The sequence below is a fragment of the Salvelinus sp. IW2-2015 genome, linkage group LG23 (assembly GCF_002910315.2).
Source record: "Salvelinus sp. IW2-2015 linkage group LG23, ASM291031v2, whole genome shotgun sequence".
Classification (NCBI taxonomy): domain Eukaryota; kingdom Metazoa; phylum Chordata; class Actinopteri; order Salmoniformes; family Salmonidae; genus Salvelinus; species Salvelinus sp. IW2-2015.
In genome coordinates, this window is record NC_036863.1 from 23645187 (window position 1) to 23664354 (window position 19168).

Sequence of the window (19168 nt, forward strand, 5' to 3'; positions counted from 1 at the left end):
ATTGTTGCATGTTGCATTTTTATATTTTTGTTCAGTGTACATCAATTAGTTTCCAGGCCAAAAAATGTATAGGGCCTGTATACATTTATAATAGAAACCTGTGTCTCTGGATGGGAAGGACTGGCATTAACTATGGTTCTTGTCCCCCTCTACAGATCTTTGCCATCCAGCTGCTGTCCCACCTGTGTTCCCAGTACACCCTGCCCAAGTCATGGCTACCCTGCTCACAGCTCCCTCCCTCCCTCCCTCCCTCCCTCCCTCCCTCCCTCCCTCCCTCCCGCCTTCCCTCCTCATCTCTGATCCTACCTTGTCATTGTTGGCCCCTCTCTTTCCTCCCCTTACTACATGTCCTACTTGCTGTGCCTATCTTTCTGTACTTTAATATGTTACTGCCATCTCCTGGTGGGTCTCTGTTAGTGCAGTATTACTCATGATATACTTTTTTTCTGTTTGTACTCACTTCCCTGCTGTTCCTGAAGTTTGTGCTTTTGTCTTTTTCATGCCCACTCTGCTGTGCCTGGTGGCGTTCTGCCAGGCCTTCCCTCCGCTCTACGATGACGTGGCGGCCCTGTTTGTGCAGGTGGGACAGGTCTGTGCCTCTGTTGCCACCAAGGCCAGGGAAATAGACCCGCTCATCGCCAGTAAGTTTGTGTGTGTCATGAGGCGCGGGTTGACTCTTAAACCGCAGTCCCTGTGGTTATATCTGCAGGGAGGGTGGGTTTAGGGTCATGAAATATTGTGGATGAAGAGCAGGTGGGTGGTGGGCTGATTGAATAAAAAGAAAACAATGCATTAAAAATCCATAAATGTACAATTCATATCTATAGGCTACTTTTAGGGTTTTCTTTCATTATTTTTATCTGGCATTAGTGCGTAGCCTAAGTTTTAAGGGCTAACTGTATGTTCGCCAAATTTACGGCTATTGCCAAATGCTTTTGAAAAAGTTAACGTCGATCCACTGAGGCAAAATGGACAACGTTGGAGATGAATTCAACAAGAGAACCTGCAAATGGAGAGTTGAAAGTAAATCGAAGGGAAGGCCAGAACAGTAGCCTAATGTTTGGGAAAGATTTGATGAAGTGGTGAAAGAGGATGATAGCAGTGCTGGATGTGTTATGTGTGATGATTGTGAGGCGCTATACAAATTTGACAGTCACAAGACAGGGACTTCAAAATGGCACATCAAGGGAATTGTACTGTTCAGATGGGTTAAATGGAACAGTAGCCTAACTGAAATCTGGACACTGACTGTAAGTCTATCACCTCTCACATAGCCTGATTTAATATTAACTCCTGCAGAATTAAGCTTTTCTTGCAGTAAAATGATACACCAAATATAGATTTTGTTTCGAGAACAGGAGTGGTGAAATGTTTTCTTTCTTTCAGCTCTCATGAGAGAATTCATGTACGAATAGGGGCCGTTTGTAAAGGTGGTGCTGCTATCTTTATCAGCATCATAAAATCTGATAGTATTTCAACCACTTAAAATAATATGCATCCAAGCTGAACTGAAATCATAGTAGTTTGAACAGCTTTTAATTTCCTTAAACCCAGTCGGGCGGGTTGCGAATGGGTTATTAGCCATTGCGTGTGAGTTAACAAACAGCTGACCTGCGCATCACTTGTGTTTGTGTGTGAGATTAAATAAAAATATGTTTTTGTGTGCTATGCATCTCATTCTAGTTGCCATGTTTCACTCAAGTCTTTTCCCCTATTATTGATTGAGTAGTGTTGGACCTAATTATTGGAGAAGCCGAAGACCATGACCTGGATTGATATTTTGGAATGCTGGCATAGATTTACTCATTAGTGTAATTACATCAGAGACGTGATCGATTCGCAGTCGATTTCACCAAAATGTCAGTCCATTCTGGAGTTCAATTAAAAAGTGCACTTCAATGAAGAAATGATATGTCCTGAACCATATAGTCATTTCTAAAGGTGTATCAAGGCAGCAGGCAAATTCAATAAATGTAAAATATTATATATTGGCTAACAGTTGAGGAAATACTGACTGCGTCATCTGTTTTTCTAAGTTTTATAACTTACACACACACTTACCCCAGCAGACATGCCAGAAGGGGTCTGTTCAGTCCCCAGGTCCAGAACAAATTCTAGGAAACGTACAGTATAATACAGAGCCATGAGTGCATGGAACTCCCGTCTTATATAGCGCGTGAACAGCAAACCTTGTTTCAAAAAACAAATAAAGTAACACCTCACGGCACAACCATGTGACCTACTTGTTGTGTGTGTATATATAGACATATAGTCGGAAGTTTACATACACTTAGGTTGGAGTCATTAAAACTCATTTTTCAACCACTAATTTCTTGTTCACAAACTGTAGTTTTGGCAAGTCGGTTAGGACATCTACTTTGTGCAGGACACAAGTCATTTTTTCAACAATTGTTTACAGACAGATTATTTCACTTAGAAATCACTGTGTCACAATTCCAGTGGGTCAGAAGTTTACATACACTAAGTTGACTGTGCCTTTTAAACAGCTTGGAAAATTCCAGAAAATGATGTCATGGCTTTAGAAGCTTCTGATAGGCTGATTGACATAATTTGAATCAATTGGAGGTGTACCTGTGGATGTATTTTAAGGCCTACCTTCAAACTCAGTGCCTCTTTGCTTGACATCATGGGAAATTCAAAAGAAATCAGCCAAGACCTCAGAAAAAGACCTCCACAGAAATCAGCCAAGACCTCAGAAAAAGACCTCCACAAGTCTGGTTCATCGTTGGGAGCAATTTCCAAACATCTGAAGCGGGTTTCTTATGTACCACAGGAGAACCAAGAAATGAAGAGCGACACCACGGCTGTCTTTTAGGCTTTTATTTTGATCTGCAATAGTATTGTGAAAAGACAGGACAGGAACACATCAGTCTCCAATGCACCATCTGACAAGTTGTTCTTTCTCTCTCAGTGTTTTCTCGGACTCACACAATCACACTCATACATAAAGCCATAATGTATACTATAAAATAATAACCAGTCCTTAATACAAAGAATGTATAATCTTAATTCTTAGACAATAGAACCATACCTGCAATAGTATTGTGAAAAGACAGGACAGGAACACGTCAGTCTCCAATGCACCATCTGACAAGTTGTTCTACACAGGAGCATGAAGAAAGGTAAAACACATATCCTGTCTCACATCCCCAATACATTGCTAGGTGCGTTCAGTGTTGACAGTACCAAAATACAACAACTCATGTACAAAAACACTGCAACATAAACAAGTTACAACGTGAAATCGCCTCTATTCCATTCAGACCGTAGAGGACCAAACTACATCTCCCACAATGCAACACCAGCACCAGTCGGCAGCTCAGCTAACCGTCTGCATCACAGAAAGGCATGCTAGCTAGCAACAGCAGCACTTTTAACACTCTGTAAACTATATTGATAACACCACGTTCATCTGTACAAACAATAGTACGAAATGTATAATCACCATGGGACCACGCAGCTGTCATACCACTCAGGAAGGAGACGCGTTCTGTCTCCTAGAGATTAATGTACTTTGGTGCGAAAAGTGCAAATCAATCCCAGAACAACAGCAAAGGACCTTGTGAAGATGCTGGAGGAAACAGGTTCAAAAGTATCTATATCCACAGTAAAAAAGAGTCCTATTTCAACATAACCTGACAGGCCGCTCAGCAAGGAAGAAGCCACTGCTCCAAAACTGACATAAAAAGCCAGACTACAGTTTGCAACTGCACATGGGGACAAAGATCGTCCTTTTTGGAGAAATGTCCTCTGGTCTGATGAAACAAAAATAGAACTGTTTGGCCATAATGACCATTGTTATGTTTGGAGGAAAAAGGGGGAGGCTTGCAAGCCGATGACCACCATCCCAACCGTGGAGCACGGGGGTGGCAGCATCATGTTATGAGGGTGCTTTGCTACAGGAGGGACTGGTGCACTTCACAAAATAGATGGCATCATGAGGAGGACAATTATGTGGATATATTGAAGAAACATCTCAAGACATCAGTCAGGAAGTTAAAGCTTGGTCGCAAATGGGTCTTCCAAATAGACAATGACCACAAGCATACTTCCAAAGTTGTAGCAAAATGGTTTAAGGACAACGAAGTTAAGGTATTGGAATGGCAATCACAAAGCCCTGACCTCAATCCTATAGAAAATTTGTGGGCAGAACTGAAAAAGCATGTGCGAGCAAGGAGGCCTACAAACCTGACTCACTTACACCAGCTCTGTCAGGAGGAATGGGTCAAAATTCACCCAACTTATTGTGGGAAGCTTGTGGAAGGCTAACTGAATTGTTTGACCCAAGTTAAACATTTTAAAAGCAATGCTACCAAATACTAATTGAGTGTATGTCAACTTCTGACCCACTGGGAATGTGATGAAATAAATAAAAGCTGAAATAAATCATTCTCTCTACTTTTATTCTGACATTTCACATTCTTAAAATAATAAAGTGGTGATCCTAACTGACATAAAACAGGAAATTTTTACTCTGATTAAATGTCAGGAATTGTGAAAATCTGAGTGTAAATGTATTTGGTTAAGGGGTATGTACATTTCRGACATCAACTGTATGTGTAACTGATAGATGCGCACACACACACTACATGTTAATGTTTTTAAATGTATTTAAATTGTAAATGATTTTGTCCTTTGTCTTTTTCGTTATATGTTGGACATCAGTAAGACTAGCTGTCCCCATTGGCGTCAAATCAAATAAATACCCTTTCCCTCCTTCCCCTCGTCCCCTCCCGCAATTTGCCCCCCCTCCCCTCTTTCCCTTAGGGTTGCAGTATCTGAAGGAGAAGCCCTGGGAGGTGTTGATACCAGGAAGGGGTCAGTCCAAGCTTAGCCTTCCGCAGAGGGCAGCAGAGGAGCTGGGTGGTGCCGACCCAGATGTCCGGCTCTGCTACCGTATAGAAACCACCTTCATGGATATCGGCACCAGCCTCCACGGACTACAGACACAGAGACTTGCAGGTGGAGAAAGCACTGGGGCTGGAGGAGGGTTGTAGATTTAGATATGAGTGTTATTTTCAATATGTACTGTATGTTATAGTGTGTATGCAATGTCAGTGTTTTGTAGGAATTGAAAGATACAATTTGCTATAGGTCTGTTTTCTTGACCCCTGTGAACATATATTTTTCTTATCTGCATGTCTTATTTTTCCCAGCAAAAACATTTATTTTTAAGTGGTCATGTGACATTGTGTTTTTATATAGTAAAAAAAGAAACGTCCTCTCACTGTCAACTGCATTTATTCTCAGCAAACTTAACATGTTCAGTTTATGTCTCAGTTGTAGAATCGTCATACAAATATTTACACAAGTTCCACAGACCTGTGACTAACAGAAATGGAATAATGTGTTCTGCATCAAGTACTGCAGTGCGTCTCCTCATAGACTGCACCAGATTTGCCAGTTCTTGCTCTTCCACCAAGGCACCTGCAAGTTCCCGGACATTTCTGGGGGGAATGGCCCTGGCCCTAGCACTCCTGGCACTCCTGGCCCTAGCACTCCAACAGGTCCCAGACGTGTTCAATGGGATTGAGATTTGGGCTCTTCACTGGCCATGGCAGAACATTCCTGTCTTGCAGGAAATCATGCACTGAATGAGCAGTATGGCTGGTGGCATTGTCATGCTGGAGGGCCAGGTCAGGATGAGCCTGCAGGAAGGGTATCACATGAGGGAGGAGGATATCTTCCCTGTAACGCACAGCATTGAGATTGCCTGCAATGACAACAATGTTATTTTTTTAACCTTTATTTAACTAGGCAAGTCAGTTAAGAACAAATTCTTATTTTCAATGACGGCCTAGGAACAGTGGGTTAACTGCCTTGTTCGGGGGCAGAACGACAGATTTGTACCTTGTCAGCTCGGGGATTCGATCTTGCAACCTTTCGGTTACTAGTCCAAGGCTCTAAACACTAGGCTACGCTGCCGCCCCAACAAGCTCAGTCCGATGATGCTGTGACACACCGCTCCAGACCATGACGGACCCTCCACCTCCAAATCGATCCCGCTCCAGAATAGAGGCTTCGGCGTAACCCTCATTCCTTCGATGATAAACGCGAATCCGACCATCACCCCAGGTGAGACAAAACCGTGACTCGTCAGTGAAGAGCACTTTTTGCCAGTTCTGTTTGGTCCAGCGACGGTGGGTTTGTGCCCATAGGCGTTGTTGCCGGTGATGTCTGGTGAGGACCTGCCTTACAACAGGCCTACAAGCCCTCAGTCCAGCCTCTCTCAGCCTCTCTCAGCCTATTGCGGACAGTCTGAGCGCTGATGGGTGGATTGTGTGTTTTCATGGTGTGACTCGGGCAGTTGTTGTTGCCATCCTGTACCTGTCCCACAGGTGCATGTTCATTAATTGTTTATGGGTCATTGAACAAGCATGGGAAAGTGTTTAAACCCTTTACAATGAAGATCTGTGAAGTTATTTGGATTTTTACAAATTATCTTTGAAAGACGGGGTCCTGGAAAAGGGACGTTTATTTTTTTGCTGTTTATTTTACATTCTTGTTTGTATGAAAAAATTCAACTTAAACTGAGACTCATCGATATGACGTTGCCACATGAAGCAGGATGAACTTCAGGTATTGCAGGATCAGCGTAATGCAAGACGATGCACTCAGAGTATCTGCACACAGGCGTGAGTGCACAGTCTTGCATTGCGCTGATCCTGCAATATCTGAAGTTCATCCTGCTTCATGTGGCAACGTCATATCGATGAGTCTCAGTTTAAGTGGAATTTTTTTCTGCTGCAATGTGATAGCTGCGGGTCCAAAACTGCAGAGAAGTTTATTCTTGCGAATATACAAATACTGCTGTTCGTGTGTCGCTAACTTTACCTTTAAAGGAAGCACATTCATGAATTTATGAAAGCAATGCATTAAGGTTTATTGTAATTGATCTGTTTCAAGTGTTCTTTATCTGGTTGCATTTGACTGTTGCTTAATGTATAGGTAATGGTATTCCAATGGACTCATGCTTCACTGGGACATTAGAATCCTATACAGTCCTTTTCTACCTGGTAGTTCATTGCACTCATCTAAACCAGTCCCCTGATTAGACTGTGGGTGGGGGTGAAAACCTGAGGTGTTTCAGTCCTCCAGGACCAGTCTCCTATCTCTGCAGTAGTTATAATTCCACAGATTCCTGTCTCGTGGTTTTGGCCCCCAGGTTTATCTTTTCAGTGTGTCCCTCTGGGGCCATGCTACAGTTTACCGCACAGGGGCCTTCTATTGCCAATCCCGCAGCTGGGCTTAGAGCTAGAATACAGCATCGGCTGCCTGCTATCAGTAAAGGCATCTGTCTCAGTTATAATCAGCCAGGAGAAGTGTTTGCTTAGACACACCAACCACTTACCTATTATCATCATTATACCTCGTTTGACAGGTTCTTAAACAGCTGTTATACAACCTAGTCGGCACTCTGCATTCATTACAAGAGTGTTTTTGTAACATTTTAACCTGCTTGACTGCTGCTGATTGTGTCCTAGAGAGAGGGAGACGTGTGGTGTGTGAACCATCTTCATTAGGGCTGTCTTTGATGTAGTTCTAGTCAGAGGGCTATGGGTGGATGGATGCTGGGTATATTATCTTTAATTACGACTCCTCTAACCTGGAGGTTCCTCTCTCTCTGGCTGTGGGCTCCCTCCCGCTCCCAGGTCTCCACGGTTAAGTGGTTTACAGAGTAGGGGATGCCCGTCACATCCTGAGCTATGAGCTTAAAGAACCCACCCCCATCCCAGGTGCTGCTGGATCAGATCTGCATAATGGGGGCGACGTGAACGAGCCCTATTAGAGAAACACCTGTTTAACCTCTAGCTGCCAAACAGACAGATATTAAAGGCAGGTCACATAACTTTACGAACTCTGTCTGAAGGGAGCATGTGTACTAGAGCTAGACAGTTAAACCAAAGAAAGTCTCTAGTCGACAGTAACACACTGTACATGCTTATGAGAAGACCGGCTGTGCACATCCATTATTTATGGAGCGTGTAGTGCCAAGATGCAACCCCAGCTGTCCAGGGCTTCTGTAATGGCTCTTGTGGTGCTGCTAAAGGGACTCTCTAGTCTTACCGGTGAGTGTTTAAACAGAGACTCAAGATCCCTTCAGTAGACACTTGCTAGATTGAAAGTGATTGCTTTGACTGCCATCTCTTGTAGGGGCTTAACAGCTTAATCTTAAACAACGAGTGAGTGATGTGCTGCTCCTTCTTGATGAAGCTTTATGGAGAAAATTGGAAGAATTAAACTTGAGCTGATAGAAAATAACACTTAGACTTATAATTGCCTACTGCTGATAGAGAGATCCACTGCAACTTAGGAGGGTGCTTCACGAGAATAGATTTTTCACTCATCTGGATGTATTAATCCAAAATCATCATTCTAAGGCTACCAAGTCCCTAGCTGTCAGATTATATTTTAAAGGTTTTCTGACTGACCTATTACAGCGATTCACCAGAGGGCAGTCTTGCCACGCGATAGACAAGTGCTCTCAGAATCCCAGGCAGGATTCATCATCGTTCACCACCACAGCACAGCTCCTCAGAGGTAGAATCTAAACTCATCTGGAGTCAGACTAGGGCTGCATCCCAAATGGGATACTATTTGGGATGCCGTCTAGGTTCTCATTCCACTGCTACAAACTTCAGAGCATGATGTACTTCGAGACAGCATAGATTCCCAAGCTGCACTTGGGTCAGACAGACTTCCTGTTTAGATTCAGACACCCCGGTGCGAGAAATGGCTCGGAAAACGTACCTCAATCAAGGGATGAGATATTAATTGGCCCATTATCCCAACGATTACACCGAGAAGATTGAACGACTGCTAACTAGCAGCCTACCAACTCGTTCGGAGGGCCCTCTGTGTATGTGTATGTGACGAAACTCTGAGGGTGACTTTAATAGAGCGGCGAGGGGATCAATAAACTCATCAACTTCGGGATACTCTCGTGATTTAAATTATGCAATTCATGTTCCACTTTTAAGTAATAAAACAAGCATGAAATTCAAATGAACAAATCCCTCCCTGAGATTTACTGGTGCCTCCTAATAAAGTACATATTTTTATAGCAATGTCAGAGATGCTATATTTATTTTCTAGCGTGAATAGGACAGGCATTCCATGGAGGGATTATTGACCTTCATCTTAATTTGGAGCTGAAATCTGAGTGCAGTCTTTGTCTTGTGTGTAGTGGTTAGCTGGTGGATGCTGTTGTAAGGCTCTGTGTGGCAGACTGACATGCACAATGGGTTTATTGTTGCTGTAACTCACTGATGCTTTGGGAGACGCCTCTGGCCAAGCGGGGGTGAAATTACAGAGCGGTTTTGTTTTCAATGAGAGCGATGAGAATGAGAACACCTCAAGGAGAACACCTTTTACTCAAACCACACGTCGTCTTCTTTTCTCTTCCACCCCATGAACATCACATTGTTTACTGCAATGCAGAGACAGAGGGGGGAGAGAGAGCATAAAGAATATATGAGATTAGTCATTAGCTACCTCTCAATTAGATCTGTCAGTGTCATACAGCGTGTGGGTTAATTATTTTCTCATTTGGTGCAGACAGACATTGAATTAGCCAGTTAATTGTGTGCTAAATGACTGCCGAGCCTGAGTGAGTGAGTGGAAAGGGAGTCTTCAATAACACTGCTTGTCAATGAAGCTTAAGGTGTATGTATGACCTTCTACTGCAGAAGTGTGCTGCTTCTGCTGCCACATCTCTGTTCTCCACAGCAATCAGCAGGTTAACCAGAAAACAGCCCGTTGATGACATCCAAATACACATACAATCACATTCCGGCTTTGATTTGGACAATTGACATCTGTTGTTGCATTTGCCATGTAGATCTTATCTTATTTCTAACTGATGCCAACTTTCCACATGGTATATTGACGAGAACAAACACAGGATCCGAGTGAATAGAGTTACTGTATATGGGGATCTTTCCCAACAACAGCACTGAACATTCCGGAGACCATAGACCCTGTAACAATCAGTTGATCTGGGGCAAAGTGGCATGGCACGGTCGATGCCAAGATATGACGTACCACAGCAGGCAGGCAAAGCTTTTTGTTTTGTAGTGTTGGATCAAATGGACTTGTTGAGAGAGCTGGCTCTAAAAACCTGCTAGTTGGAACAGGTAAAGGCCCTAAAGAGTTCTGGTCTGTCTGTCACTGAGCCAGACACATTAAATCAAGCCCCCTTATCTCACAGACCAATTAGGAATTTATTTTGTCTGTTGTTAATGTTGACACAAGTACCCCTAATTATTAAATGTTGTTTTTGGTATTTTTAATATAGATATTGTTTTATTATATATAAAACAACTCTCCAACGGGCTCGGGAGGCGAAGGTCGAGACATGCGTCCTCCGAAACATGACCCGTCAAACCGCGCTTCTTAACACCGCCCGCCTAACCCGGAATGCTGCCGCACCAATGTGTCGGAGGAAACACCGCTCAACTGACGACCGAGGTCAGCCTGCAGGCGCCCATCCCGCCACAAGGAGTCGCTAGAGCGCGATGAGCCAAGTAAAGCCCCCCGGCCACACCCTCCCTTAACTTGGAAGACGCTGGGCCAATTGTTTGCCTCCCTATGGGACTCCCGGTCACTGCCAGTTGTGATACAGGCCGGGATCGAACTCGGGTCTGTAGTGATGCCTTAGACCGCTGCGCCACTCGGGAGGCCCATACACCCATAAGAATTTAAAACAAGCAGGCTCACAGTTTGAGATTATGCTTTGTGGTTCCTGTTTTGTCATATAAAAAACAAGCTGCAGTGTAAATCATGCTGTCATTGCACTGGCTGGCACTACTCACCGCACCACAGCTATTTACAGCACTTTCACAATGCAATTAGCATAATTCCTGCTGTAAAGACCGTTTTATTTGTAATTTAGTTCAGAATGAGTATGAACAAATAGTCTCACGGCATGACATAATGTCTTCAGGCAGGTTAGTGAAATTTAAGCTTGCAGCATTCTACAAAGTATTGCTTTCCCCTTTTGTGGTTTGGCTGAGAGGAAAAGGAACCATATGTTGTTCCAAGTGACGTTGTGGAAAGCAATGTTGATTTGCTTTTTTATCATCTTGTTTAGTCAGGCAATAGTTCGAAAGTGAAGGATAATTTAGCATGCAATGTTCAGTTTACAGTAGCTTAGGCCCATTTATTATTGTAGAGTAAGCATCATCTGTAGGTCATGGTATAATGAAGATAAGCACCAGCTTTTTGTAATGTATCTACCTTTTGTATGCCTCGGGGGTATTTTAAACTATGATTGACTTATTTCCTACTATACCTACTACTGTACATACCATTTTCTTTTCCAAATGATATACTGTCTATACAAACCACGTATTTATAATTTATCGTTCTGACATTTATTGATTTCTTGTTTAGATTTCTTGCTCATTCTACTGCACTGCTGGAGCTAGAAACACACATTTTGTTGCACCTGCTATAACACCTGCAAATCTGTGTACGCAACCAATATACTTGGATTTGATTTACTCTTTACACAGAGAGAGGCTATTTGTTCCTATTTACTCGATGGCAACAGAAGAGAAGCCCTTAAGAGCCAATATAAATAGCACTTCAGCTTGTTCTAAGTCATTGTAGTCAGGGACTCAACTTTGGTTTCAGAAGCGGAGGGGACATAACCTTGATGGGTTCTGGGGGTCCTCCCCCATAATTATTTGGGGTATCTAAAGTTAATTTCCTGCATTTCTACACAATACAATATGACCCATGGCCCTTTGAGCCGTCTCTCAAAAAAAAAGAAAATGCCCACAGTCATCAAGCTAGGTATGAGATCATTATTAAATATGTTTAAGTGATTGAGAAGACTGAACTAGATCAAACGTAATTCAATAATCAATAGTGTTGCACCTTTTAACCAGCCTAACAATCAACTCTTAAAAAAAGGCTTTATTAACACATCCTCCATATCAGATTTCAGCTAGACCACCCAGCCAGGCCAAGCCACCTGCACGCCCAACCCTCAACAGTCTAGTCAATAGCTAAACTATATCTTTTTTTCCCCTAAGGGAAAGGTTTGTAAACACTTTTTTTTTTTTTTTTAAATACACACCGACACACAAACATTAACACACAGAAACAGCACATCCTCCATATATAATTTATCTCATAGGCCTAATGGTACTGTAGAGCGTGTATGGTACTTTTACTTTCACACAATACAGCTGGGTCTGCCCTTCCAGTCCCTAGGGGTCCACCACCCTGTAGCAACCCAACCCAACACACCCCACTCAGCTTTAGGATCTTAGTGAAACATTCATTACTGGTTTCAGTTGTACTGTACTGTACTGTACTGTTGTACTGTATTCCATATAAGGCATCCAGACCTTATGAAAGTTGCCCAGTATACCCTTAATCTTGTAATAAATCAAATCTAGTGATGCATAACTTGACATTTCTGCCATCCATTGTCATTTGGGAGGATAACCTACATTCAAATTAATGGCAATGAATTTCTTAGCTGCCATAAATGCTTGGTTACACAGTTTCTTCTGATTAGTCTCCACTATCATGAAAAAGTAAAGGGGAGCCGCACACTCTAGGAGCTCAGATGGGGGGGGGGGGGGGGGGCAAAAATGCAATTTCAGAATGGCTTTTTTCCCGTCCCCAGTGAAAGTTGCGTCCCTGATTTCGGTCACTAAAGCATTTTCTCACCTCACAGCTTAGAAAAAAGCTTTACAATGGGATTAATTTCAAAGGACTTCTTCGTTTTATTGACTGGTCAAAATACCTTCTTCACTGGAAATATTTGACCAGTCTATAATGTTTAGTTGTAAAGGGTTGCTGAGTGGTGACATTGACGTTAGGCAATTGACCAATTTATGAGGCTTGACTTTGTCCTGACATCCCTAAAGGTGGGACACTGGCATCATGACATGAGCTGGTAAACCAGACAGTGGCATTCAGTTACAAGAGTCACCTCAATATCAAGAGCCTTTTCAATTAGTCAGGAAAATGTCTTACAGCTCATTGTAGCTCAGAGTATGATAACCATCTCCACTGTCAGTTACAGAGTTTCATTGGTGTAATAGCAGGCAATCAGGACAATAAGGACCAGAATTAATCCAATGTCCTGCAGGTGTCTGTTATGAGGCTCTTTATTATCCACAATATGCTAGCGGGTGCTGCCTATCTGTCTGCAGTGTGGCAGGTGTTTAGACCGGTCAGGCAGGGTCTAGGTCTGGTGTGGCAGGTGGGCCATTTGGTGAGAGCCAAATCTGTGTGTGTTTCCAGTAGGTGGGTAGGTACACCACTGTTCCTCATTATCTCCCTGGCAGCAGTAGAGGTGTGTGCCCATGTTGGACTGTCACATCCTGTCTGTGTCACCCAGGAACCCGGGCCATGCTCACTGCTGAGGGGAAGATTCTTCTTCCCTGGTTGTTATATATCACTGGTACTACAGAGCTAACCCTGAGACGTGACTGTACACTCCTATAGAGACACCAGGATTAGTACTGAGCATGAGGGAAAGTATCTCTGAGGGGTGTGGATACTGAATAGGGCAGTTTCCGCTCAGTTTCTCTCAAGGCTAACATGTATCAAAAAGCACTGTTCTGCTTGATCAGAGAACAACACTAAACAGACTGAGACTGTCATTCTCCAAAGATCTTCTCTCCACAGTCCTCCCTGTCTGTTTTCAACCTGAAATTGATTACATGCAGCATGAGTACTTTGTAGGGTATGAATATATTTTGGCTGGGAACGTGTGTTTGAATGTGTTTGGCTGGGAACAAAAGGACACCATTAAAGAGGTTTTATATCATCCTCCAAAACTTTTAATTGAAACCCCCTGAGTTTAGGAGAGAGATGAGCGTCGGAAACGAATGGATCGGGAATTTAATTGGCAGCGTGTCAGCGGCGTATTTGCATTTTGTTCTTTAAAGACGCGATTAATTACAACCGATGAAGAAATCTGTGGAGAGATGAAATGTGTTGCACTCGTTCACTCATTGTCCCACCTCCCTCATCTCAACACTCCTCTGCCGCTCTTAGGGGGTGTAACCAGGCTTTCCTATTAGCAAAATCCTATAAAAGATCCAGTGCTCCACTGTTTCCGCAGGTAAAAGGCTTAAGATTTCAATTGACTGGGAAGAAATTTGAGATGTGCCATAACAGGGAGACAGGGGAAGTACTAGTTCCCTGTGGTGCTCTAAGRTTAAAACAAATGAAATCATTCTTTTTTAAGAGATTGAAACTCCCAGAGAACATCCTGTAAATCGAATCAAATTAGTTTCCTTTATCTCCAAAATAAGTTATCTTTCTCTGAAAGTTTTGAATAGCACAAACTTTTGAATGTTACTGGTCAAATACTGTTTACATGGAAATGAAAACTGATAACTTGTTTCACTGCGCTGTCATCTTTTGGTTACATAATGGCTGATGGGAGTTGCCCTCAGAGCCCTGAAGTAACCAATAAGAACCATAACCATACATTGCAATCATGTATTATATGTGGGTTGTATTGGGGGAATGTGATGTCTGTGTACTGTTTATATTTGTATAATGTGGAGGTGAGGATGACCCCTGAAGCCATAGAATGTTGAGGGGACTTTTCAGATGCTTTCCACCTCCAGTAGGCTGAACAATAGAATGAGTCAAAATTCACCCAAGGCTGAAAAACAGCAAAAGAACATTGGCTAAGCTGGAACACTAGCGCGAGCCCATAGCAAATGAATGGAATCGAACGTTCGCAGAGCTTGTTTTGACTGGAGTGATGCTTAGAATTCCATTTGGCCTAAATGGCCCCAAAAAAATGTATCCCTTTTTATTTTACCACTACAATCTGTTCGTCGGACGAAACTGGAAATCCCCCCCAACTAATATAGAAAATAAACATCCGCACCTCGTCTGTGTAATGAGAAAGTAGGGAAAAAAGGAAGACTGACTGTCTAATCTAGTGATCGATGACAACCGAGCTCGCTGCCCTGACTTACATAATTAGAAAGAGGAGATTCGCATTTTTTAGAATTACGTTCGACCTAAACAAAATCTGAATATACACATTGCGAGTTAATAGGCGAAATAGACAAATGCCTATATTTCCCCTATAGGAAACAATGGGACGACCTCAAGAGTTCCATGAGTAATTTTTTGTTGTTGTTTACATTTTAACTATAAACAACGTGAGCACGTCTCATTGCCAACAATAGCGAAGCAGGCATTGTGACGTAGAACAATAAGCTGGGAATAGAATGTTTGGAAGGTGAGTTGGTGCCACGGTGCTCAATAAAACTAATAGGAGCTGGCAGGGGGGGAAAATGCACTAAAATAAGGCCTGTTTTTTTGTGATTACTTCAAAACGACGGCAAGCAGCTGGAAAATATGGTCATATTATGAAACTGGGCTCCACGGCGGATGCAATGAACTAGTTTTTATCAGAAAAAAGCATTGTTAAAAATGTGTCCAGCCTACCTCCAGCAACCAAAAACAGAGTGGCAGATTCTAGGAGTTGCTGTGGAGAACTTTGAAAAGAAGGTTCAATGAAAAGATTAAAACTCCAGTAACATACAGTGGCAAGAAAAAGTATGTGAACCTGTTGGAAATGGGGTTGTCTGCTGTGAACTGCTCTCTTGAGGTCATGCCACAGCATCTCAATCGGGTTGAGGTCAGGACTCTGACTGGGCCACTCCAGAAGGCGTATTTTCTTCTGTTGAAGCCATTCTGTTGTTGATTTACATCTGTGTTTTGGGTCGTTGTCCTGTTGCATCACCCAAGTTCTGTTGAGCTTCAATTGGCGGACAGATAGCCTAACATTCTCCTGCAAAATGTCTTGATAAACTTGGGAATTCATTTTTCCGTTGATGATAGCAAGCTGTCCAGGCCCTGAGGCAGCAAAGCAGCCCCAAACCATGATGCTCCCTCCACCATACTTTACAGTTGGGATGAGGTTTTGATGTTGGTGTGCTGTGCCATTTTTTTCTCCACATATAGTGTCGTGTGTTCCTTCCAAACAACTCAACTTTAGTTTAATCTGTCCACAGAATATTTTGCCAGTAGTGCTGTGGAACATCCAGGTGCACTTTGGCAAACTTCAGACTTGTAGCAATGTTTTTTTTGGTCAGCAGTGGCTTCTTCTGTGGTGTCCTCCCATGAACACCATTCTTGTTTAGTGTTTTACATATCGTAGATTCGTTGACAGAGATGTTAGCATGCTCCAGAGATTTCTGTAAGTCTTTAGCTCACACTCTAGGATTCTTCTTTACCTCATTGAGCATTTTGCGCTGTGCTCTTGCTGTCATCTTTGTAGGATGGCCACTCATAGAGAGAGTAGCAACAGTGCTGAACTTTCTCAGTTTATAGACAATTTGTCTTACTGTGGAATGATGAACATCAAGGCTTTTAGAGATAGTTTTGTAACCCTTTCCAGCTTTATGCAAGTCAACAATTCTCAATCTTAGGTCTTCTGAGATCCCTTTTGTTCGAGGCATGGTTCACATCAGGCAATGCTTCTTGTGAATAGCAAACTCAAATTTTGTGAGTGTTTTTTATAGGGCAAGGCAGCTCTAACCAACCTCTCCAATCTCGTCTCATTGATTGGACTCTAGGTTAGCTGACTCCTGACTCCAATTAGCTTTTGGAGAATTCATTAGCCTAGGGGTTCACATACTTTTTCCAACCTACACTGTGAATGTTTAAATTATCTATTCAATATAGACAAGAAAAATACAATAATTTTGGTGTTATTAGTTTAAGCACACTCTGTCTATTGTTGTGACTTAGATGATCAGATCAAATTTGATGACCAATTTATGCAGAAATCCAGGTAATTCCAAAGAGTTCACATACTTTTTTTTGCCACAGTATGCTTTTTTTCTTCTTTCTGGAAATACATTAGTCATGACAGAAGATAAAATGAAGACGCGCCCTGATTTGAAGTTTAGGAATAACAACTTGAATGCCCCATATTTCCACCCCAGTGACTATTGAAGAGTTTGGAGAATAAAGAGAAAGTTTGATGGCTGAACATAAAAAGGAATAATGTTAGATACCTAGGGAGCTCTTTTGCATGTGTTTTTGTAAAGAGGACCAAAGAGGTTATTTTAAAAACCTTGTACAATTGATGTTACCAGAAGTAATCCAAGGCAGTAACAATCACCTTGGTATCCCAAATCTATACTGAACAAAAATATAAACGGAACATGCAACAATTTCATTGATTTTACTGAGTTACAGTTCATATGAGGAAATCAAAACTCATTTGGCCCTAATCTATGGATTTCATGACTGGGAATACAGATATGCTGTCACGTTCTGACCTTAGTTCCTTTGTTTTGTCTTTTGTTTTAGTTGGTCAGGGCGTGAGTTGGGTGGGTAATCTATGTTTTCTATTTCTGTGTTGGTTTTCTGTGTTTGGCCTGATATGGTTCTCAATCAGAGGCAGCTGTCAATCGTTGTCCCTGATTGGGAACCATATTTAGGTAGCCTGTTTTGTCTTTTGGTTTGTGGGTGTTTGTCTTCCGTGTCAGTGTTTGTCGCCACACGGAACTGTTTCGTTTGTTCACATCGTTTATTGTTTTGTTTAGTGTTCTGAGTTTAATAAAAAAACATCATCATGAACACTTACCACGCTGCGCTTTGGTCCTCCTCTCTTTCTCCCGAAGACGATCGTTACATATGCATCTGTTGGTAACAAATACCTTAAAAAAAAATGGGCCTCACAATGGGCCTCAGTTTCTCGTCACAGTATTTTTGTGCATTCATAAATTGCAATTGTGTTCGTTATCCGTAGCTTATGCCTGCCAATACCATAACCTCACCGCCATCATGGGGCACTCTGTTCACACCGTTGACATCAGCAAACCATTCACACACATGACACCATACACGTAGTCTGCGGTTGTGAGGCCAGTTGGACGTACTGCCATATTCTCTAAAACGACGTTGGAGGCGGCTTATGGTAGAGAAATTAACATAAAATTCTCTGGCAACAGCTCTGGTGGGCATTCCTGCAGTCAGCATGCCAGTTGCAAGCTCCCTCAACTTGAGACATCTCTGGCGTTGTGTGACTAAACTGCACATTTTATAGTGGCCTTTTATTGTCCCCAGCACAAGGTGCACCTGTGTAATGATCATGCTGTTTAGACAGCTTCTTGACATGCCACACCTGTCAGGTGGATGGATTTTCTTGGCAAAGGAGAAATGCTCACTAACAGGGACATAAACAAATGTGTCGACAAAATTTGAGAGAAACCAGTTTGTGCATATGGAAATTTTCTGAGATCTTTTATCTCAGCTCATGAAACATGGGACCAACACTTTACATGTTGTTTATATGTTTTTTCAGTGTATGTATTTACTTATGAATTAAGGAGGGCCTGTTTGTGCCACTGAATTATTTGTAATATACAGTACCTTCAGAAATGATTCACACCCCTTGACTTTTTCCACATTTTGCTGTTACAGCCTGAATTTAAAATGGGTTACACGCAATACCCCATAATGTCAAAGTGGAATTCTATTTTTTGACATTTTTACAAAAGCTGAAATGTCTTGTCAGTAAGTATTCAACGCCTTTGTTATGGTAAGCCTATATAAGTTCAGGAGTAAAAATGTGCTTAACAAGTCACATAAGATGCATGGACTAATAGTGTTTAACATGATTTTTGAATGACTACCTCATCTCTGTACCCCACATACAGTGGGGAGAACAAGTATTTGATACACTGCCGATTTTGCAGGTTTTCCTACTTACAAAGCATGTAGAGGTCTGTAATTTTTATCATAGGTACACTTCAACTGTGAGAGACGGAATCTAAAACAAAAATCCAGAAAATCACATTGTATGATTTTTAAGTAATTAATTTGCATTTTATTGCATGACATAGTATTTGATCACCTACCAACAGTAAGAATTCCGGCTCTCACAGACCTGTTAGTTTTTCTTTAAGAAGCCCTCCTGTTCTCCACTCATTCCTGTATTAACTGCACCTGTTTGAACTCGTTACCTGTATAAAAGACACCTGTCCACACACTCAATCAAACAGACTCCAACCTCTCCACAATGGCAAGACCAGAGAGCTGTGTAAGGACATCAGGGATAAATTGAGACCTGTACAAGGCTGGGATGGGCTACAGGACAATAGCCAAGCAGCTTGGTGAGAAGGCAACAACTGTT

At 42.2% G+C, this 19168-nt stretch overlaps 1 pseudogene; it reads left to right on the forward strand.

Annotated features, from left to right (window-relative positions):
- LOC111950518 (integrator complex subunit 2-like) overlaps window positions 1-5225 on the forward strand; it is a 51509-nt pseudogene extending 46284 nt beyond the window's left edge.
- The last annotated feature ends 13943 nt before the right edge of the window (window positions 5226-19168 follow it).